The sequence below is a fragment of the Pseudophryne corroboree genome, chromosome 1 (genome assembly GCF_028390025.1).
Source record: "Pseudophryne corroboree isolate aPseCor3 chromosome 1, aPseCor3.hap2, whole genome shotgun sequence".
Classification (NCBI taxonomy): domain Eukaryota; kingdom Metazoa; phylum Chordata; class Amphibia; order Anura; family Myobatrachidae; genus Pseudophryne; species Pseudophryne corroboree.
Genome location: NC_086444.1, coordinates 1,202,930,163 through 1,202,953,546, shown reverse-complemented (window position 1 = coordinate 1,202,953,546; position 23,384 = coordinate 1,202,930,163). Strand labels below are relative to the sequence as shown.

The window sequence follows — 23,384 nt, the reverse complement described above, 5'->3', positions numbered from 1 at the left end:
AAAAAGGGGCTACGTGCCCCGAAACGTTGGTTTAAGCTGTATCTTTTGATGCTGTAAATACATGGAATTTGACCATTTAAAGTCCTGGAGTGCAGCCGTCTTTTTTCACCTTTATATATTATATATATATATATATATATATATATATATATTGGGGAGTCCCTGCACTCTCACTTAATACAGATAAATGGTGGGGTGCCAGTCAGAGTCCAATCCCGTAAGGGATGGGGCCCATAGTACAACATACAGTATCTCCACTATGTGGAAAGACAGCACTCTCCAAATTGAATATTCAGAAAATCAAAAAGTGAATATTTATTTCAAAGTTTATCTCACAGTTTTCCAGGTAATGTCCAACGTTTCGGTCCACACCGGGACTTTTATCAAGGTATACAGCAAAAAACATCCATACAGCAGTGCAGCAGGAGCCAAAGTTGAGTAGGGAAACTGGAGCACCGGATGGGCCTCACAGGCCCCTATTATATACCCATAAATTGGCACCATTCCCGCCTCCCTGGTGATTGGGGGCGTGGTGGAACGCATGGTGACACGCAAGGGATCACTTCCTGTGATACCGGAAGTAGATCGCGTTTGTCAACATTTATCAGAATCTTGTGTTAAATATATACTATGTACAGGAGTTAGTGTTCTTGTGTAACCGCATCATCAGAGAGACATAATACTGGAGGGAGCCACTGTCATACGCTCCGTCGCGCCGGGGCCCAGAGGCGAACCCGGTGGAACGCATATTGGAACGCAGGCGCTACTTCCGGTATTAACCGGAAGTGAGTCGCGCAAGCTGCCAGGCAGTGCGGTTTGTGAAATGAGCCATCCTGAGTCACTTGTGCATCTATGTACAGGTGTTGAGAACGGGGGTTGTCTCATAATATAGGGCACATCAGCAAAATAGACATATATAAGTATATAGGTATACATACACAATAAATATATTTATATATATAAATAGATTAGGTTTGCCCATTGAATTATGGTCTCCTAGTGGGGTATATAACGAAGCCTGTGAGGTCACTCCGGGTAAAACATAACGTGTATCAGTATGTAGCAAATTGATGCATTGTTTTAGCAATGATGTCAAATTATACAAACAGGATGTGCATCAGTTACATTGAATAGAGTGTTTGGTTAGACATAAGAGAGGGTTAGTTCAAAAGACAAATCATAAAACTGGACAAAACAGAATGCATATCAGGTACATTGGATAGAGTGTTGATTAGACATAGGAGTTCAGGTTATTTCAAGAAAATTGAGGAGTGAAAATTATTTCAAGAAGATTGATAACGGGTTATTTTCATTCATACCCCTAGGGGCAATGGTGTCCAGTCTGTGGATCCATGAACTCTCCCTCTTCTTGAGCAACAGGATACGGTCCCCCCCTCGGGGTGGTGGAGGAATCCAGTCTATAAGTTTTGATCTGAGGTCCGATGCCTAATGTCGTGATATCATAAAGTGTCGTGCTACTGGTAATGTCGCTGTACCAGTTGTGGTTGCTTGATGGATAGAGGTTCTATGATTAGCCATCCTGTCTCTGAATCACCTGGAGGTCATCCCAACATAGTAAAGTCCACACGGGCAGGTAAGGATATAGATGAGGTGATCCATCAGACAGTGTAGTCTGAATTTAATCGCTATTGGTCGTCCAGAATGGGGATGTGGAAAAAACGGTCCGGTGAGCATACCTCTGCAGGTGGTGCAGCCTGTGCATTTGAAACATCCTGGGCGCTGTTCATGAAGCCAAGTTTGTGTCGTGAAGGGACCCTGTTCCATCAAAGGTCTCATCAGTAACTGTTTCAGGTTCGGTGCTCTACGATAGGCCATCATTGGGGGACCACTTTTTTTTTAATTTAAGTTGGTCATCAGTTGCGACGATTGGCCAATGTCTACGGACGGACCTGGCGATCTTGTATGACTGGTTGCTGTATGTGGTGGTGAATACCATCCGATTTGCAGTTGCTGTATCCTTAGTGTTGATAGTGGATTCGGCAAACTTCTTCCTGGCTTTTAGCAGACATCCGGATACTGTTTCCTTCTTGTAGCCTCGTTGTATGAATCGACTGGTCATCTCAGATAGTTGACTCTCCATGATGTCCTTTTCTGAGTTATTCCGCATCACCCTGAGGAATTGTGACACTGGGAGGTTATTTTTTAATGCCGGTGGGTGTTGGCTACTAGAAAGTAGAAGAGTATTCCTGTCCGTGGGTTTCCTATACAAACTAGTGGTGATTCGGCCCTCAGTCAAAGTGACAGTTATGTACAGGAAATTAATGCTGTGCGAATCACTCTGACAGGTGAATTTAACCGGGCTGTCAAGTGCATTCAAGGAGCTTACCATCTGGTTAAATGTGTCCATATCGCCTTTCCATATTAGGAAAATATCATCTATAAAATGTTTATAGAATAATATATCAGTCCCATAGTTGGACAAGATGTGAGATTGCTCGTATTGGGTCATGAAGATGTTAGCATAAGCCGGGCCAGGTTCGATCCCATAGCGGTCCCCTCTCGCTGTAAATAGTATTTTCCTCGGTATAAGAAATGATTCTGTTTGAGGACTAGTCCAGCTAGATCCAGGAGGAAACCTGCTGGTGGACCAGTAGGTGGTTTTTGTAATAATGCTCTTTCCAGTGCTTGTAGGCCTTGTTCGTGAGGGATTATAGTATTTAGAGAACACACGTCCATTGTCGCCAATAGAATATTGTCCAGATCTGGAGGAAGATTGGTCAATTTCTGCAGAAAATCCGAGGTGTCACGCACATACAGTAGCTACTATTGAGTTGTACTATGGGTTGGAGGAAAGTGTCTAGATACATGGCTAGTGGTTGTAAAAGTGAGTTTCTGGCCGAGATGATTGGTCTACCTGGTGGGTGTATCAGAGTTTTATGGATCTTAGGGATGGTGTAAATAATTGGACATACTGGTGAGTCAACTGTCAGGAAATCATAAGTCTGTTTATCAATATGTGATAATTGGAGCCCACGGAGTAGTAGGTCATCTACCTTGGTTTTTATGTTGGGAATGGGGTTGCTCTGGAGGCAGGTATAAGTCACTTCATGGGATAGTTGTCTCATTACCTCTGAATTGTAGTCCCCCCAATCCTGTATCACCACTGCTCCACCCTTGTCAGCTGGTCTAATTACAATACTGGTATCCTGCTTTAGTGCAGTTAGTGCTTTACGTTCTGTGGCGGAAAGATTGTCAAAGCGTCTTTTAGTGGTGGGTGTTCGTGCATCGTGTTCAACAAGTTGAGTAAACGTCTTGATGCTAGGGTTAGCGGAGGTCGGATCAAAAGTGGATGGCCTATGGAGTATGTCATCTCTCTCCAGATCTGTGGGAAAGAATTCCCGTAATCTGAGTTTACGGCCAAATTTATATATATCAACTGTAGTGTCAAACTGCCTACAGGGAGTCGTGGGAACAAAAATGACAGACCTCTGGAGAGGAGATTTAATGTGGCATCATCCAGGGGCTTACTGGACAGATTAAAAACTAGTTCAGGTTCTTGTCTCTGCATTTTCGCCATGTATCTCCCCTTCCTTGGGTGCGGCCTACGTTGTTTGCCGCAGGAGGACGACCTGTGGTGGTCGTGTGTTCTAAAAAAGTTCCTTGGGGTGGGCGGCTATCTGTGGATTCCGTCTCTGAGGCGGATGCAGAGGATGCTGTTTCATAGGAGTTAGGTTGCCTGCCTGCGCCCTTGTCTGCGTGCTCTATAGGGTCTTTGAGGTCTGGTAGATCTTGAATCACCGACCAGCCACCTATATACCGTATGGTTCTGGTAATCAGAGGTGACAGTGGAGAGTTTACTGCGTTTGAAAGCAGTAATCTCTTTTCTATATGTATCAACCTGGGTCTGGAGTTTATCGATCAGGTTGTTGGTCCTGTCGTTCCTAATGGTGGCCAAATGTGTCTCACTGAAGTTATTGATCTGAACCTTAACTTTCTTCAACTCGGTACCGACCTCCTCTATGACCAGTATCATCAAATCCAGGGAGCACTTATTCAGAACACCACACCACCGACTGCAGAAAGTGGGGTTGTTTCTGCCTATTGTTGGTATGTTGTTGACCCTGAAACCTCTGGGTATCTGTTTTTTTCTGTGATATTCGGACAGAAACTGTCCGTGTACTGTAAGGTCTATTTACCTTCTTCTAAGTCTAAGTAATTGATGGTATAAATCAGTCGGAGTCTCAGCCGGGAGTGTGTCAAAGTCTAGTTGGTCAAATAGCACTTTTTCCGCATCATCGTCCGTGAGGGAAATCACACCATGCTCAGCTTGTGCGAGTAAGTTGTCATCAAGAAAACCCACCTGGCCCTGAGCCATGCCAGTGGAGTATTATAACTTTGGAGAACCTGCAATTGGAAATGTTACTTACCGTACCTGGTATTCCACGAGGTCTCCCTATCGTGTACTGACCAGGCCCAGCACTGATTGGCTTCCAAGTTCGGATGGTATCGGGCTTGGCCAGTGCGGTATGACAGTAAATACAACCAACAGATATACGGACCTTGTTTTTAGACAAATTTACCCTTGCACATTGTAACACGTATGTGACCCAAAGTGATGAATCCAGTGCTAAACAGTGCCTACTTATAAACAAATAGTGCAATACAGGGTGGGTGCAGGAAAAGAAACAATACGCAAAACGGATTGGATCTATATATAGTGGGGAGTCCCTGCACTCTCACTTAATACAGATAAATGGTGGGGTGCCAGTCAGAGTCCAATCCCGTAAGGGATGGGGCCCATAGTACAACATACAGTATCTCCACTATGTGGAAAGACAGCACTCTCCAAATTGAATATTCAGAAAATCAAAAAGTGAATATTTATTTCAAAGTTTATCTCACAGTTTTCCAGGTAATGTCCAACGTTTCGGTCCACACCGGGACCTTTATCAAGGTATACAGCAAAAAACATCCATACAGCAGTGCAGCAGGAGCCAAAGTTGAGTAGGGAAACTGGAGTTTAAATTATTTCAGGAAGATTGACAACGGGTTATTTTCATTCATACCCCTAGGGGTATGATCCCTTGCCGTGTCACCATGCGTTCCACCACGCCCCCATTCACCAGGGAGGCGGGAATGGCGCCAATTTATGGGTATATAATAGGGGCTTGTGAGGCCCATCCGGTGCTCCAGTTTCCCTACTCAACTTTGGCTCCTGCTGCACTGCTGTATGGATGTTTTTTGCTGTATACCTTGATAAAGGTCCCGGTGTGGACCGAAACGTTGGACATTACCTGGAAAACTGTGAGATAAACTTTGAAATAAATATTCACTTTTTTATTTTCTGAATATTCAATTTGGAGAGTGCTGTCTTTCCTCATAGTGGAGATACTGTATGTTATATATATATATATATATATATACATACAGCAGCAGCCGGCACTCCAAAAATGGAATCAAGGTGCTCAGGTGCCAGAAACCATAATAGATAAAAGTCCAACAATGAACGGCACTCAGAGACAGCAATAGAAACAAACTTGTATTCCAAACAGTCAACGTTTCGGGGCTCAAAGCCTCGTCATCAGGACAAGAAAACAGCAATGCAATAACAGTAACAAATACTTACCCTCCTAAATACCCGAATCCAGCTGACGCCGAAGACCGCCTCGTCCATGCCCGCATCTCCGGACCCGCTTCCGCATACGTCACCCTACATCCGCTTCCGGCCGTCGCCTGGGGAACCATGTCATGCGTTCCACCTGGCCGTAGACTGCGTTCCAGAGGCAGGAAGGAACGCAGGCTGGACACACGGGGGGAGGAAGGGCTGTAAACAAGAGAGGGACCGCAGCATCAGTATAACATACACAAAACACAAATAAACAAAACAAAACCACTAATACATATATGCAGAATAAGCAGGAGAGCCCGCAAACAGTACACACAATATGAGTATAATAAACTCTACACCCCAAAACAGAATTATTGGCTACAAAAGCATATTCCAGTTAATTTTTTCATTCAACACCCCCCCCCCCATCCCCCCCCGGGGCACTGGTACCAAGTCTCATAATCCATCTTGTTTCTTTGACTAATAAGGACTTTGCTCTGTCACCACCCCTTAAGCTAAGCGGCACATGATCGATCATAAAGTACCGAAGAGACTCAAGGGTATGTCCAGCACATTTAAAATGTTTTGCTACCGGCAGATCTATGGATTTACCCTCTAGAATGAGCTTAATGGTTGATCTATGTGCCGCCATCCTTCAGAGAATTTGCGAGTGTTCTGACCCACGTACATTAACCCGCACGGACAGATGATAATGTATACTACAAAAGAAGTAGAGCAGTTTAATACAAATCTGATATCATAGATCTTGTTGCAATGGGGGTGTTTAAATGATTTACAATTCAACATCAGCTTACACGTAGCACACCCACTGCCTCGATAACACCCAAACTGTTTATAGTAGACATTAGGGGGTCTTGGATTACCCATCCCCATAATGTCAGTTCTAACAATTCTACCCTTGATGTTCCTTCCACGACGGAAGGACAACAAAGGGGTGGTATGATGGAAAATTTTAAGCTCAGGATCGGAGGACACAATCGGCCATAGAGCCTTAGTGGCTCTACTAAAAATCACTAGAGAATGGGATCCTATTTTTAAGATGCCTACCAGTGGGCTCTAATAGAGATTGACGAGACATGCCTAATACTTCCTCTTTTTGTGCTTTAAGTAGATTAAGGTCATAACCACGAGATGCAAAATTCCGTACAAGAATGTCAAGCTCCTCTGGAATTTTAGAAGGATCCGACGCGATCCTAACTATCCTCATCATTTGGGAGCATGGAAGCCCTTTCTTGAGGGGCCCTGGATGGTGGCTAGATGCTAATAGAAGGGTGTTACGATCCGTGGGTTTATGAAAAACCTCTGTGGATAATTGTCCATTCTCAAGATGAATATTTACATCAAGAAAATGTATATCGGAAAAGCTACATGTGTATGTAAATTTAATGGAGGATTCAGACCCATTGATCTTATTTATGAGGTCAACAAGAGCATCCTGACCCCCACCCCACAACAAAAAAATATCATCTATATAATGACAATATAACAAAACATTGTCGTAAATCTCCGGATCAGAAAAAAAGAATTGATGTTCCTGCTCAAACATAAAAATATTGGCGTACGATGGGGCCACAGGGGACCCCATCGCACACCCTCTCAGCTGTAGAAATAAAGATCCATCGAACAAAAAATAATTACGGTTAAGGGTCAACTCAAGAAGGGACAGAAATAGATTGTGATCAAACAACGTCCTAGGGAGCTCAGCCTTCAAGAAATTCCTCATAGCAGATAGACCTTCACCATGGGGAATAGCCGTATAAAGACTACAAACATCGAGGCAACACAGTAGAGTTCCTGGAGGGAGCCACTGTCATACGCTCCGTCGCGCCGGGGCCCAGAGGCGAACCCGGTGGAACGCATATTGGAACGCAGGCGCTACTTCCGGTATTAACCGGAAGTGAGTCGCGCAAGCTGCCAGGCAGTGCGGTTTGTGAAATGAGCCATCCTGAGTCACTTGTGCATCTATGTACAGGTGTTGAGAACGGGGGTTGTCTCATAATATAGGGCACATCAGCAAAATAGACATATATAAGTATATAGGTATACATACACAATAAATATATTTATATATATAAATAGATTAGGTTTGCCCATTGAATTATGGTCTCCTAGTGGGGTATATAACGAAGCCTGTGAGGTCACTCCGGGTAAAACATAACGTGTATCAGTATGTAGCAAATTGATGCATTGTTTTAGCAATGATGTCAAATTATACAAACAGGATGTGCATCAGTTACATTGAATAGAGTGTTTGGTTAGACATAAGAGAGGGTTAGTTCAAAAGACAAATCATAAAACTGGACAAAACAGAATGCATATCAGGTACATTGGATAGAGTGTTGATTAGACATAGGAGTTCAGGTTATTTCAAGAAAATTGAGGAGTGAAAATTATTTCAAGAAGATTGACAACGGGTTATTTTCATTCATACCCCTAGGGGCAATGGTGTCCAGTCTGTGGATCCATGAACTCTCCCTCTTCTTGAGCAACAGGATACGGTCCCCCCCTCGGGGTGGTGGAGGAATCCAGTCTATAAGTTTTGATCTGAGGTCCGATGCCTAATGTCGTGATATCATAAAGTGTCGTGCTACTGGTAATGTCGCTGTACCAGTTGTGGTTGCTTGATGGATAGAGGTTCTATGATTAGCCATCCTGTCTCTGAATCACCTGGAGGTCATCCCAACATAGTAAAGTCCACACGGGCAGGTAAGGATATAGATGAGGTGATCCATCAGACAGTGTAGTCTGAATTTAATCGCTATTGGTCGTCCAGAATGGGGATGTGGAAAAAACGGTCCGGTGAGCATACCTCTGCAGGTGGTGCAGCCTGTGCATTTGAAACATCCTGGGCGCTGTTCATGAAGCCAAGTTTGTGTCGTGAAGGGACCCTGTTCCATCAAAGGTCTCATCAGTAACTGTTTCAGGTTCGGTGCTCTACGATAGGCCATCATTGGGGGACCACTTTTTTTTTAATTTAAGTTGGTCATCAGTTGCGACGATTGGCCAATGTCTACGGACGGACCTGGCGATCTTGTTTGACTGGTTGCTGTATGTGGTGGTGAATACCATCCGATTTGCAGTTGCTGTATCCTTAGTGTTGATAGTGGATTCGGCAAACTTCTTCCTGGCTTTTAGCAGACATCCGGATACTGTTTCCTTCTTGTAGCCTCGTTGTATGAATCGACTGGTCATCTCAGATAGTTGACTCTCCATGATGTCCTTTTCTGAGTTATTCCGCATCACCCTGAGGAATTGTGACACTGGGAGGTTATTTTTTAATGCCGGTGGGTGTTGGCTACTAGAAAGTAGAAGAGTATTCCTGTCCGTGGGTTTCCTATACAAACTAGTGGTGATTCGGCCCTCAGTCAAAGTGACAGTTATGTACAGGAAATTAATGCTGTGCGAATCACTCTGACAGGTGAATTTAACCGGGCTGTCAAGTGCATTCAAGGAGCTTACCATCTGGTTAAATGTGTCCATATCGCCTTTCCATATTAGGAAAATATCATCTATAAAATGTTTATAGAATAATATATCAGTCCCATAGTTGGACAAGATGTGAGATTGCTCGTATTGGGTCATGAAGATGTTAGCATAAGCCGGGCCAGGTTCGATCCCATAGCGGTCCCCTCTCGCTGTAAATAGTATTTTCCTCGGTATAAGAAATGATTCTGTTTGAGGACTAGTCCAGCTAGATCCAGGAGGAAACCTGCTGGTGGACCAGTAGGTGGTTTTTGTAATAATGCTCTTTCCAGTGCTTGTAGGCCTTGTTCGTGAGGGATTATAGTATTTAGAGAACACACGTCCATTGTCGCCAATAGAATATTGTCCAGATCTGGAGGAAGATTGGTCAATTTCTGCAGAAAATCCGAGGTGTCACGCACATACAGTAGCTACTATTGAGTTGTACTATGGGTTGGAGGAAAGTGTCTAGATACATGGCTAGTGGTTGTAAAAGTGAGTTTCTGGCCGAGATGATTGGTCTACCTGGTGGGTGTATCAGAGTTTTATGGATCTTAGGGATGGTGTAAATAATTGGACATACTGGTGAGTCAACTGTCAGGAAATCATAAGTCTGTTTATCAATATGTGATAATTGGAGCCCACGGAGTAGTAGGTCATCTACCTTGGTTTTTATGTTGGGAATGGGGTTGCTCTGGAGGCAGGTATAAGTCACTTCATGGGATAGTTGTCTCATTACCTCTGAATTGTAGTCCCCCCAATCCTGTATCACCACTGCTCCACCCTTGTCAGCTGGTCTAATTACAATACTGGTATCCTGCTTTAGTGCAGTTAGTGCTTTACGTTCTGTGGCGGAAAGATTGTCAAAGCGTCTTTTAGTGGTGGGTGTTCGTGCATCGTGTTCAACAAGTCGAGTAAACGTCTTGATGCTAGGGTTAGCGGAGGTCGGATCAAAAGTGGATGGCCTATGGAGTATGTCATCTCTCTCCAGATCTGTGGGAAAGAATTCCCGTAATCTGAGTTTACGGCCAAATTTATATATATCAACTGTAGTGTCAAACTGCCTACAGGGAGTCGTGGGAACAAAAATGACAGACCTCTGGAGAGGAGATTTAATGTGGCATCATCCAGGGGTTTACTGGACAGATTAAAAACTAGTTCAGGTTCTTGTCTCTGCATTTTCGCCATGTATCTCCCCTTCCTTGGGTGCGGCCTACGTTGTTTGCCGCAGGAGGACGACCTGTGGTGGTCGTGTGTTCTAAAAAAGTTCCTTGGGGTGGGCGGCTATCTGTGGATTCCGTCTCTGAGGCGGATGCAGAGGATGCTGTTTCATAGGAGTTAGGTTGCCTGCCTGCGCCCTTGTCTGCGTGCTCTATAGGGTCTTTGAGGTCTGGTAGATCTTGAATCACCGACCAGCCACCTATATACCGTATGGTTCTGGTAATCAGAGGTGACAGTGGAGAGTTTACTGCGTTTGAAAGCAGTAATCTCTTTTCTATATGTATCAACCTGGGTCTGGAGTTTATCGATCAGGTTGTTGGTCCTGTCGTTCCTAATGGTGGCCAAATGTGTCTCACTGAAGTTATTGATCTGAACCTTAACTTTCTTCAACTCGGTACCGACCTCCTCTATGACCAGTATCATCAAATCCAGGGAGCACTTATTCAGAACACCACACCACCGACTGCAGAAAGTGGGGTTGTTTCTGCCTATTGTTGGTATGTTGTTGACCCTGAAACCTCTGGGTATCTGTTTTTTTCTGTGATATTCGGACAGAAACTGTCCGTGTACTGTAAGGTCTATTTACCTTCTTCTAAGTCTAAGTAATTGATGGTATAAATCAGTCGGAGTCTCAGCCGGGAGTGTGTCAAAGTCTAGTTGGTCAAATAGCACTTTTTCCGCATCATCGTCCGTGAGGGAAATCACACCATGCTCAGCTTGTGCGAGTAAGTTGTCATCAAGAAAACCCACCTGGCCCTGAGCCATGCCAGTGGAGTATTATAACTTTGGAGAACCTGCAATTGGAAATGTTACTTACCGTACCTGGTATTCCACGAGGTCTCCCTATCGTGTACTGACCAGGCCCAGCACTGATTGGCTTCCAAGTTCGGATGGTATCGGGCTTGGCCAGTGCGGTATGACAGTAAATACAACCAACAGATATACGGACCTTGTTTTTAGACAAATTTACCCTTGCACATTGTAACACGTATGTGACCCAAAGTGATGAATCCAGTGCTAAACAGTGCCTACTTATAAACAAATAGTGCAATACAGGGTGGGTGCAGGAAAAGAAACAATACGCAAAACGGATTGGATCTATATATAGTGGGGAGTCCCTGCACTCTCACTTAATACAGATAAATGGTGGGGTGCCAGTCAGAGTCCAATCCCGTAAGGGATGGGGCCCATAGTACAACATACAGTATCTCCACTATGTGGAAAGACAGCACTCTCCAAATTGAATATTCAGAAAATCAAAAAGTGAATATTTATTTCAAAGTTTATCTCACAGTTTTCCAGATAATGTCCAACGTTTCGGTCCACACCGGGACCTTTATCAAGGTATACAGCAAAAAACATCCATACAGCAGTGCAGCAGGAGCCAAAGTTGAGTAGGGAAACTGGAGTTTAAATTATTTCAGGAAGATTGACAACGGGTTATTTTCATTCATACCCCTAGGGGTATGATCCCTTGCCGTGTCACCATGCGTTCCACCACGCCCCCATTCACCAGGGAGGCGGGAATGGCGCCAATTTATGGGTATATAATAGGGGCTTGTGAGGCCCATCCGGTGCTCCAGTTTCCCTACTCAACTTTGGCTCCTGCTGCACTGCTGTATGGATGTTTTTTGCTGTATACCTTGATAAAGGTCCCGGTGTGGACCGAAACGTTGGACATTACCTGGAAAACTGTGAGATAAACTTTGAAATAAATATTCACTTTTTTATTTTCTGAATATTCAATTTGGAGAGTGCTGTCTTTCCTCATAGTGGAGATACTGTATGTTATATATATATATATATATATATATACATACAGCAGCAGCCGGCACTCCAAAAATGGAATCAAGGTGCTCAGGTGCCAGAAACCATAATAGATAAAAGTCCAACAATGAACGGCACTCAGAGACAGCAATAGAAACAAACTTGTATTCCAAACAGTCAACGTTTCGGGGCTCAAAGCCTCGTCATCAGGACAAGAAAACAGCAATGCAATAACAGTAACAAATACTTACCCTCCTAAATACCCGAATCCAGCTGACGCCGAAGACCGCCTCGTCCATGCCCGCATCTCCGGACCCGCTTCCGCATACGTCACCCTACATCCGCTTCCGGCCGTCGCCTGGGGAACCATGTCATGCGTTCCACCTGGCCGTAGACTGCGTTCCAGAGGCAGGAAGGAACGCAGGCTGGACACACGGGGGGAGGAAGGGCTGTAAACAAGAGAGGGACCGCAGCATCAGTATAACATACACAAAACACAAATAAACAAAACAAAACCACTAATACATATATGCAGAATAAGCAGGAGAGCCCGCAAACAGTACACACAATATGAGTATAATAAACTCTACACCCCAAAACAGAATTATTGGCTACAAAAGCATATTCCAGTTAATTTTTTCATTCAACACCCCCCCCCCCCATCCCCCCCCGGGGCACTGGTACCAAGTCTCATAATCCATCTTGTTTCTTTGACTAATAAGGACTTTGCTCTATCACCACCCCTTAAGCTAAGCGGCACATGATCGATCATAAAGTACCGAAGAGACTCAAGGGTATGTCCAGCACATTTAAAATGTTTTGCTACCGGCAGATCTATGGATTTACCCTCTAGAATGAGCTTAATGGTTGATCTATGTGCCGCCATCCTTCAGAGAATTTGCGAGTGTTCTGACCCACGTACATTAACCCGCACGGACAGATGATAATGTATACTACAAAAGAAGTAGAGCAGTTTAATACAAATCTGATATCATAGATCTTGTTGCAATGGGGGTGTTTAAATGATTTACAATTCAACATCAGCTTACACGTAGCACACCCACTGCCTCGATAACACCCAAACTGTTTATAGTAGACATTAGGGGGTCTTGGATTACCCATCCCCATAATGTCAGTTCTAACAATTCTACCCTTGATGTTCCTTCCACGACGGAAGGACAACAAAGGGGTGGTATGATGGAAAATTTTAAGCTCAGGATCGGAGGACACAATCGGCCATAGAGCCTTAGTGGCTCTACTAAAAATCACTAGAGAATGGGATCCTATTTTTAAGATGCCTACCAGTGGGCTCTAATAGAGATTGACGAGACATGCCTAATACTTCCTCTTTTTGTGCTTTAAGTAGATTAAGGTCATAACCACGAGATGCAAAATTCCGTACAAGAATGTCAAGCTCCTCTGGAATTTTAGAAGGATCCGACGCGATCCTAACTATCCTCATCATTTGGGAGCATGGAAGCCCTTTCTTGAGGGGCCCTGGATGGTGGCTAGATGCTAATAGAAGGGTGTTACGATCCGTGGGTTTATGAAAAACCTCTGTGGATAATTGTCCATTCTCAAGATGAATATTTACATCAAGAAAATGTATATCGGAAAAGCTACATGTGTATGTAAATTTAATGGAGGATTCAGACCCATTGATCTTATTTATGAGGTCAACAAGAGCATCCTGACCCCCACCCCACAACAAAAAAATATCATCTATATAATGACAATATAACAAAACATTGTCGTAAATCTCCGGATCAGAAAAAAAGAATTGATGTTCCTGCTCAAACATAAAAATATTGGCGTACGATGGGGCCACAGGGGACCCCATCGCACACCCTCTCAGCTGTAGAAATAAAGATCCATCGAACAAAAAATAATTACGGTTAAGGGTCAACTCAAGAAGGGACAGAAATAGATTGTGATCAAACAACGTCCTAGGGAGCTCAGCCTTCAAGAAATTCCTCATAGCAGATAGACCTTCACCATGGGGAATAGCCGTATAAAGACTACAAACATCGAGGCAACACAGTAGAGTTCCTGGAGGGAGCCACTGTCATACGCTCCGTCGCGCCGGGGCCCAGAGGCGAACCCGGTGGAACGCATATTGGAACGCAGGCGCTACTTCCGGTATTAACCGGAAGTGAGTCGCGCAAGCTGCCAGGCAGTGCGGTTTGTGAAATGAGCCATCCTGAGTCACTTGTGCATCTATGTACAGGTGTTGAGAACGGGGGTTGTCTCATAATATAGGGCACATCAGCAAAATAGACATATATAAGTATATAGGTATACATACACAATAAATATATTTATATATATAAATAGATTAGGTTTGCCCATTGAATTATGGTCTCCTAGTGGGGTATATAACGAAGCCTGTGAGGTCACTCCGGGTAAAACATAACGTGTATCAGTATGTAGCAAATTGATGCATTGTTTTAGCAATGATGTCAAATTATACAAACAGGATGTGCATCAGTTACATTGAATAGAGTGTTTGGTTAGACATAAGAGAGGGTTAGTTCAAAAGACAAATCATAAAACTGGACAAAACAGAATGCATATCAGGTACATTGGATAGAGTGTTGATTAGACATAGGAGTTCAGGTTATTTCAAGAAAATTGAGGAGTGAAAATTATTTCAAGAAGATTGACAACGGGTTATTTTCATTCATACCCCTAGGGGCAATGGTGTCCAGTCTGTGGATCCATGAACTCTCCCTCTTCTTGAGCAACAGGATACGGTCCCCCCCTCGGGGTGGTGGAGGAATCCAGTCTATAAGTTTTGATCTGAGGTCCGATGCCTAATGTCGTGATATCATAAAGTGTCGTGCTACTGGTAATGTCGCTGTACCAGTTGTGGTTGCTTGATGGATAGAGGTTCTATGATTAGCCATCCTGTCTCTGAATCACCTGGAGGTCATCCCAACATAGTAAAGTCCACACGGGCAGGTAAGGATATAGATGAGGTGATCCATCAGACAGTGTAGTCTGAATTTAATCGCTATTGGTCGTCCAGAATGGGGATGTGGAAAAAACGGTCCGGTGAGCATACCTCTGCAGGTGGTGCAGCCTGTGCATTTGAAACATCCTGGGCGCTGTTCATGAAGCCAAGTTTGTGTCGTGAAGGGACCCTGTTCCATCAAAGGTCTCATCAGTAACTGTTTCAGGTTCGGTGCTCTACGATAGGCCATCATTGGGGGACCACTTTTTTTTTAATTTAAGTTGGTCATCAGTTGCGACGATTGGCCAATGTCTACGGACGGACCTGGCGATCTTGTTTGACTGGTTGCTGTATGTGGTGGTGAATACCATCCGATTTGCAGTTGCTGTATCCTTAGTGTTGATAGTGGATTCGGCAAACTTCTTCCTGGCTTTTAGCAGACATCCGGATACTGTTTCCTTCTTGTAGCCTCGTTGTATGAATCGACTGGTCATCTCAGATAGTTGACTCTCCATGATGTCCTTTTCTGAGTTATTCCGCATCACCCTGAGGAATTGTGACACTGGGAGGTTATTTTTTAATGCCGGTGGGTGTTGGCTACTAGAAAGTAGAAGAGTATTCCTGTCCGTGGGTTTCCTATACAAACTAGTGGTGATTCGGCCCTCAGTCAAAGTGACAGTTATGTACAGGAAATTAATGCTGTGCGAATCACTCTGACAGGTGAATTTAACCGGGCTGTCAAGTGCATTCAAGGAGCTTACCATCTGGTTAAATGTGTCCATATCGCCTTTCCATATTAGGAAAATATCATCTATAAAATGTTTATAGAATAATATATCAGTCCCATAGTTGGACAAGATGTGAGATTGCTCGTATTGGGTCATGAAGATGTTAGCATAAGCCGGGCCAGGTTCGATCCCATAGCGGTCCCCTCTCGCTGTAAATAGTATTTTCCTCGGTATAAGAAATGATTCTGTTTGAGGACTAGTCCAGCTAGATCCAGGAGGAAACCTGCTGGTGGACCAGTAGGTGGTTTTTGTAATAATGCTCTTTCCAGTGCTTGTAGGCCTTGTTCGTGAGGGATTATAGTATTTAGAGAACACACGTCCATTGTCGCCAATAGAATATTGTCCAGATCTGGAGGAAGATTGGTCAATTTCTGCAGAAAATCCGAGGTGTCACGCACATACAGTAGCTACTATTGAGTTGTACTATGGGTTGGAGGAAAGTGTCTAGATACATGGCTAGTGGTTGTAAAAGTGAGTTTCTGGCCGAGATGATTGGTCTACCTGGTGGGTGTATCAGAGTTTTATGGATCTTAGGGATGGTGTAAATAATTGGACATACTGGTGAGTCAACTGTCAGGAAATCATAAGTCTGTTTATCAATATGTGATAATTGGAGCCCACGGAGTAGTAGGTCATCTACCTTGGTTTTTATGTTGGGAATGGGGTTGCTCTGGAGGCAGGTATAAGTCACTTCATGGGATAGTTGTCTCATTACCTCTGAATTGTAGTCCCCCCAATCCTGTATCACCACTGCTCCACCCTTGTCAGCTGGTCTAATTACAATACTGGTATCCTGCTTTAGTGCAGTTAGTGCTTTACGTTCTGTGGCGGAAAGATTGTCAAAGCGTCTTTTAGTGGTGGGTGTTCGTGCATCGTGTTCAACAAGTCGAGTAAACGTCTTGATGCTAGGGTTAGCGGAGGTCGGATCAAAAGTGGATGGCCTATGGAGTATGTCATCTCTCTCCAGATCTGTGGGAAAGAATTCCCGTAATCTGAGTTTACGGCCAAATTTATATATATCAACTGTAGTGTCAAACTGCCTACAGGGAGTCGTGGGAACAAAAATGACAGACCTCTGGAGAGGAGATTTAATGTGGCATCATCCAGGGGCTTACTGGACAGATTAAAAACTAGTTCAGGTTCTTGTCTCTGCATTTTCGCCATGTATCTCCCCTTCCTTGGGTGCGGCCTACGTTGTTTGCCGCAGGAGGACGACCTGTGGTGGTCGTGTGTTCTAAAAAAGTTCCTTGGGGTGGGCGGCTATCTGTGGATTCCGTCTCTGAGGCGGATGCAGAGGATGCTGTTTCATAGGAGTTAGGTTGCCTGCCTGCGCCCTTGTCTGCGTGCTCTATAGGGTCTTTGAGGTCTGGTAGATCTTGAATCACCGACCAGCCACCTATATACCGTATGGTTCTGGTAATCAGAGGTGACAGTGGAGAGTTTACTGCGTTTGAAAGCAGTAATCTCTTTTCTATATGTATCAACCTGGGTCTGGAGTTTATCGATCAGGTTGTTGGTCCTGTCGTTCCTAATGGTGGCCAAATGTGTCTCACTGAAGTTATTGATCTGAACCTTAACTTTCTTCAACTCGGTACCGACCTCCTCTATGACCAGTATCATCAAATCCAGGGAGCACTTATTCAGAACACCACACCACCGACTGCAGAAAGTGGGGTTGTTTCTGCCTATTGTTGGTATGTTGTTGACCCTGAAACCTCTGGGTATCTGTTTTTTTCTGTGATATTCGGACAGAAACTGTCCGTGTACTGTAAGGTCTATTTACCTTCTTCTAAGTCTAAGTAATTGATGGTATAAATCAGTCGGAGTCTCAGCCGGGAGTGTGTCAAAGTCTAGTTGGTCAAATAGCACTTTTTCCGCATCATCGTCCGTGAGGGAAATCACACCATGCTCAGCTTGTGCGAGTAAGTTGTCATCAAGAAAACCCACCTGGCCCTGAGCCATGCCAGTGGAGTATTATAACTTTGGAGAACCTGCAATTGGAAATGTTACTTACCGTACCTGGTATTCCACGAGGTCTCCCTATCGTGTACTGACCAGGCCCAGCACTGATTGGCTTCCAAGTTCGGATGGTATCGGGCTTGGCCAGTGCGGTATGACAGTAAATACAACCAACAGATATACGGACCTTGTTTTTAGACAAATTTACCCTTGCACATTGTAACACGTATGTGACCCAAAGTGATGAATCCAGTGCTAAACAGTGCCTACTTATAAACAAATAGTGCAATACAGGGTGGGTGCAGGAAAAGAAACAATACGCAAAACGGATTGGATCTATATATAGTGGGGAGTCCCTGCACTCTCACTTAATACAGATAAATGGTGGGGTGCCAGTCAGAGTCCAATCCCGTAAGGGATGGGGCCCATAGTACAACATACAGTATCTCCACTATGTGGAAAGACAGCACTCTCCAAATTGAATATTCAGAAAATCAAAAAGTGAATATTTATTTCAAAGTTTATCTCACAGTTTTCCAGGTAATGTCCAACGTTTCGGTCCACACCGGGACCTTTATCAAGGTATACAGCAAAAAACATCCATACAGCAGTGCAGCAGGAGCCAAAGTTGAGTAGGGAAACTGGAGTTTAAATTATTTCAGGAAGATTGACAACGGGTTATTTTCATTCATACCCCTAGGGGTATGATCCCTTGCCGTGTCACCATGCGTTCCACCACGCCCCCATTCACCAGGGAGGCGGGAATGGCGCCAATTTATGGGTATATAATAGGGGCTTGTGAGGCCCATCCGGTGCTCCAGTTTCCCTACTCAACTTTGGCTCCTGCTGCACTGCTGTATGGATGTTTTTTGCTGTATACCTTGATAAAGGTCCCGGTGTGGACCGAAACGTTGGACATTACCTGGAAAACTGTGAGATAAACTTTGAAATAAATATTCACTTTTTTATTTTCTAAATATTCAATTTGGAGAGTGCTGTCTTTCCTCATAGTGGAGATACTGTATGTTATATATATATATATATATATATATACATACAGCAGCAGCCGGCACTCCAAAAATGGAATCAAGGTGCTCAGGTGCCAGAAACCATAATAGATAAAAGTCCAACAATGAACGGCACTCAGAGACAGCAATAGAAACAAACTTGTATTCCAAACAGTCAACGTTTCGGGGCTCAAAGCCTCGTCATCAGGACAAGAAAACAGCAATGCAATAACAGTAACAAATACTTACCCTCCTAAATACCCGAATCCAGCTGACGCCGAAGACCGCCTCGTCCATGCCCGCATCTCCGGACCCGCTTCCGCATACGTCACCCTACATCCGCTTCCGGCCGTCGCCTGGGGAACCATGTCATGCGTTCCACCTGGCCGTAGACTGCGTTCCAGAGGCAGGAAGGAACGCAGGCTGGACACACGGGGGGAGGAAGGGCTGTAAACAAGAGAGGGACCGCAGCATCAGTATAACATACACAAAACACAAATAAACAAAACAAAACCACTAATACATATATGCAGAATAAGCAGGAGAGCCCGCAAACAGTACACACAATATGAGTATAATAAACTCTACACCCCAAAACAGAATTATTGGCTACAAAAGCATATTCCAGTTAATTTTTTCATTCAACACCCCCCCCCCCATCCCCCCCCGGGGCACTGGTACCAAGTCTCATAATCCATCTTGTTTCTTTGACTAATAAGGACTTTGCTCTATCACCACCCCTTAAGCTAAGCGGCACATGATCGATCATAAAGTACCGAAGAGACTCAAGGGTATGTCCAGCACATTTAAAATGTTTTGCTACCGGCAGATCTATGGATTTACCCTCTAGAATGAGCTTAATGGTTGATCTATGTGCCGCCATCCTTCAGAGAATTTGCGAGTGTTCTGACCCACGTACATTAACCCGCACGGACAGATGATAATGTATACTACAAAAGAAGTAGAGCAGTTTAATACAAATCTGATATCATAGATCTTGTTGCAATGGGGGTGTTTAAATGATTTACAATTCAACATCAGCTTACACGTAGCACACCCACTGCATCGATAACACCCAAACTGTTTATAGTAGACATTAGGGGGTCTTGGATTACCCATCCCCATAATGTCAGTTCTAACAATTCTACCCTTGATGTTCCTTCCACGACGGAAGGACAACAAAGGGGTGGTATGATGGAAAATTTTAAGCTCAGGATCGGAGGACACAATCGGCCATAGAGCCTTAGTGGCTCTACTAAAAATCACTAGAGAATGGGATCCTATTTTTAAGATGCCTACCAGTGGGCTCTAATAGAGATTGACGAGACATGCCTAATACTTCCTCTTTTTGTGCTTTAAGTAGATTAAGGTCATAACCACGAGATGCAAAATTCCGTACAAGAATGTCAAGCTCCTCTGGAATTTTAGAAGGATCCGACGCGATCCTAACTATCCTCATCATTTGGGAGCATGGAAGCCCTTTCTTGAGGGGCCCTGGATGGTGGCTAGATGCTAATAGAAGGGTGTTACGATCCGTGGGTTTATGAAAAACCTCTGTGGATAATTGTCCATTCTCAAGATGAATATTTACATCAAGAAAATGTATATCGGAAAAGCTACATGTGTATGTAAATTTAATGGAGGATTCAGACCCATTGATCTTATTTATGAGGTCAACAAGAGCATCCTGACCCCCACCCCACAACAAAAAAATATCATCTATATAATGACAATATAACAAAACATTGTCGTAAATCTCCGGATCAGAAAAAAAGAATTGATGTTCCTGCTCAAACATAAAAATATTGGCGTACGATGGGGCCACAGGGGACCCCATCGCACACCCTCTCAGCTGTAGAAATAAAGATCCATCGAACAAAAAATAATTACGGTTAAGGGTCAACTCAAGAAGGGACAGAAATAGATTGTGATCAAACAACGTCCTAGGGAGCTCAGCCTTCAAGAAATTCCTCATAGCAGATAGACCTTCACCATGGGGAATAGCCGTATAAAGACTACAAACATCGAGGCAACACAGTAGAGTTCCTGGAGGAATGTCCGAAACAGATTGTAACTTTTTCAGAAACTAAGTGGTATCCTTCAAAAATGAGTCTCGGTGTAAAAGCAGGGGCTGTAGTATAGAATCCAATAGCTGAGCAACTGATCTGTATAAGGAATCAGAGGCCAAGATGATCGGACGTCCCGGAGGTTTGTGTGGATTCTTGTGAAGTTTAGGGAGTGTGTAGAGTAACGGAACCCAAGGATATTTGACATTAAGGGCTTTATGGATTTTATCAGGTAATTTACCAGACATTTTGGCTGAATTCAGAATCCCTACAAGCTCTTTCTGAAAAGGGATAGTGGGATCCGCCGGCAGTTTCCGATACACTTCCAAGTCAGCAAGCTGAGCATAAATCTCTTCTCTATAGAACTGTAAGTCTAAAATGACAATTGCCCCGCCTTTATCGGCGGGCCTGATTATAATATTGTCATAGGACGCCAACGCACCAAGGGCTTTGGTTTCAGCCTTAGAGAGGTTAAATTTCATTTTTGCTGGAGCTGCTGAAAATTTGGTAATGGAATCGTCCAGTAACCGATGGAAAGATTTAAGTGAAGCATTTGAAGAAACTGGGTCAAAAGATGATCTTTATGTATGTTGCAGGAAACTGGAAAAGATGGAGGTGTCACTAGTCACAGGTGTATTCTGAAAGAATTCTTTGAGCCTTATGAATGTCCTTGGTTTACCCATCCCCGTAATGTAGACCCCCTAATGTCTACTATAAACCGTTTGGGTGTTATCGATGCAGTAAGTGTGCTACGTGTAAGCTGATGTTGAATTGTAAATCATTTAAACACCCCCATTGCAACAAGATCTTTGATATCAGATTTGTATTAACCTGCTCTACTTCTTTTGTAGTATACATTATCATCTGTCCGTGCGGGTTAATATACGTGGGTCAGGCCACTCGCAAATTCTCTGAAACGATGGCGGCACATAGATCAGCCATTAAGCTCATTCTAGAGGGTAAATCCATAGATCTGCCGGTAGCAAAACATTTTAAATGTGCTGGACATACCCTTGAGTCTCTTCGGTACTTTATGATCGATCATGTGCCGCTTAGCTTTAGGGGTGGTGATAGAGCAAAGTCCTTATTAGTCAAAGAAACAAGATGGATTATGAGACTTGGTACCAGTGCCCGGGGGGGTGTTGAATGAAAAAATTTACTGGAATACGCTTTTGTAGTCAATAATTCTGTTTTGGGGTGTAGAGTTTATTATACTCATATTGTGTGTACTTTTTGCGGGCTCTCCTACTTTTTCTGCATATATGTATTAGTGGTTTTGTTTTGTTTATTTGTGTTTTGTGTATGTTATACTGATGCTGCGGTCCCTCTCTTGTTTACAGCCCTTCCTCCCCCCGTGTGTCCAGCCTGCGTTCCTTCCTGCCTCTGGAACGCAGTCTACGGCCAGGTGGAATGCATGACATGGTTCCCCAGGCGACGGCCGGCGACGGAAGCGGATGTAGGGTGACGTATGCGGAAGCGGGTCCGGAGATGCGGGCGTGGACGAGGCGGTCTTCGGCGTCAGCTGGATTCGGGTATTTAGGAGGGTAAGTGTTTGTTACTGTTATTGCACTGCTATTTTCTTGTCCTGACGACGGGGCTTTGAGCCCCAAAACGTTGACTGTTTGGAATACAAGTTTGTTTCTATTGCTGTCTCTGAGTGCCGTTCATTGTTGGACTTTTATCTATTATGATTTCTGGCACCTGAGCACCTTGATTCCGTTTTTGGAGTGCTGGCTGCTGCTGTACGTATATGTTAGTGCCTCTTGTTTGGAGCACACGTTGCATGGCACCCACCACGTGTTTTTACAGCACCTACTCTGCTATTTGGTTTTAAGCCACCTATATATGATGGAGTCTGCAGCACAGCCTCTTCAGGATGCACCTGGTTGCCGGAGCTCTAGGATCTCCGACATGGGGGAAACTTTTAGCTTTTCACAAGCTGAAATAGACCAAATCCTTTGTCAAGAAGTAATTACAGATTCTGATAAGACTGACAATGCGGAATCACTATTTCACCAGATCTGGAGGCTTAAGCGCAGGGAAATTGACTACATGCTGCATGGAAGTTCCCTTTTAGAATATTTCAGGGAACATAAAATCCCTAGGGGATTCCGGGTGAGGAACATCCCTACTATAGGGCGTAATAACCCGGACTTTGTGCGTAAGTTTATTGTTATTTTAAATAAATGCGCCTTTGACCTTATGATCTTGGTAATTGATGAAGCCAATAAAGAATTGATGTCAACTCGGTCTAAGATTGCGACATTTGAATCTGTATCATTAAAGCAGTTGGAAGGTGATCCATCACAGGACTGGATCAGGAAACTGGAATCTCAATGCCAACAATATAAAAAGGACTTATTGAAATTCAAGAGGAATAAAAAACTGGCCGTGGATGCTGGCTACGAGGACTATCAGGTGTATAGGTGGTTATCGGGGGGTGAGCCAGTGAAAGTTCAGCATAGGTTTCCTAGAGCTAGGAGACCCTGGCATAAAAATACCTCTACTAGGGACAGGCATGGGCCATGCTCAAGTTCAGATAGCGTATTTGCCGCGTCTGAAGGCGATGAT

General features: G+C 44.0%; 3 pseudogenes; all 3 read right to left on the bottom strand.

Annotated features, from left to right (window-relative positions):
* Positions 1-4,381: 4,381 nt before the first annotated feature.
* Positions 4,382-4,499, bottom strand: LOC134952947 (5S ribosomal RNA; annotated as a pseudogene).
* Positions 4,500-11,083: 6,584 nt separating this feature from the next.
* Positions 11,084-11,201, bottom strand: LOC134952925 (5S ribosomal RNA; annotated as a pseudogene).
* A 6,587-nt stretch (positions 11,202-17,788) lies between these two features.
* LOC134952914 (5S ribosomal RNA) lies at positions 17,789-17,906 on the bottom strand (annotated as a pseudogene).
* Positions 17,907-23,384: the final 5,478 nt, after the last annotated feature.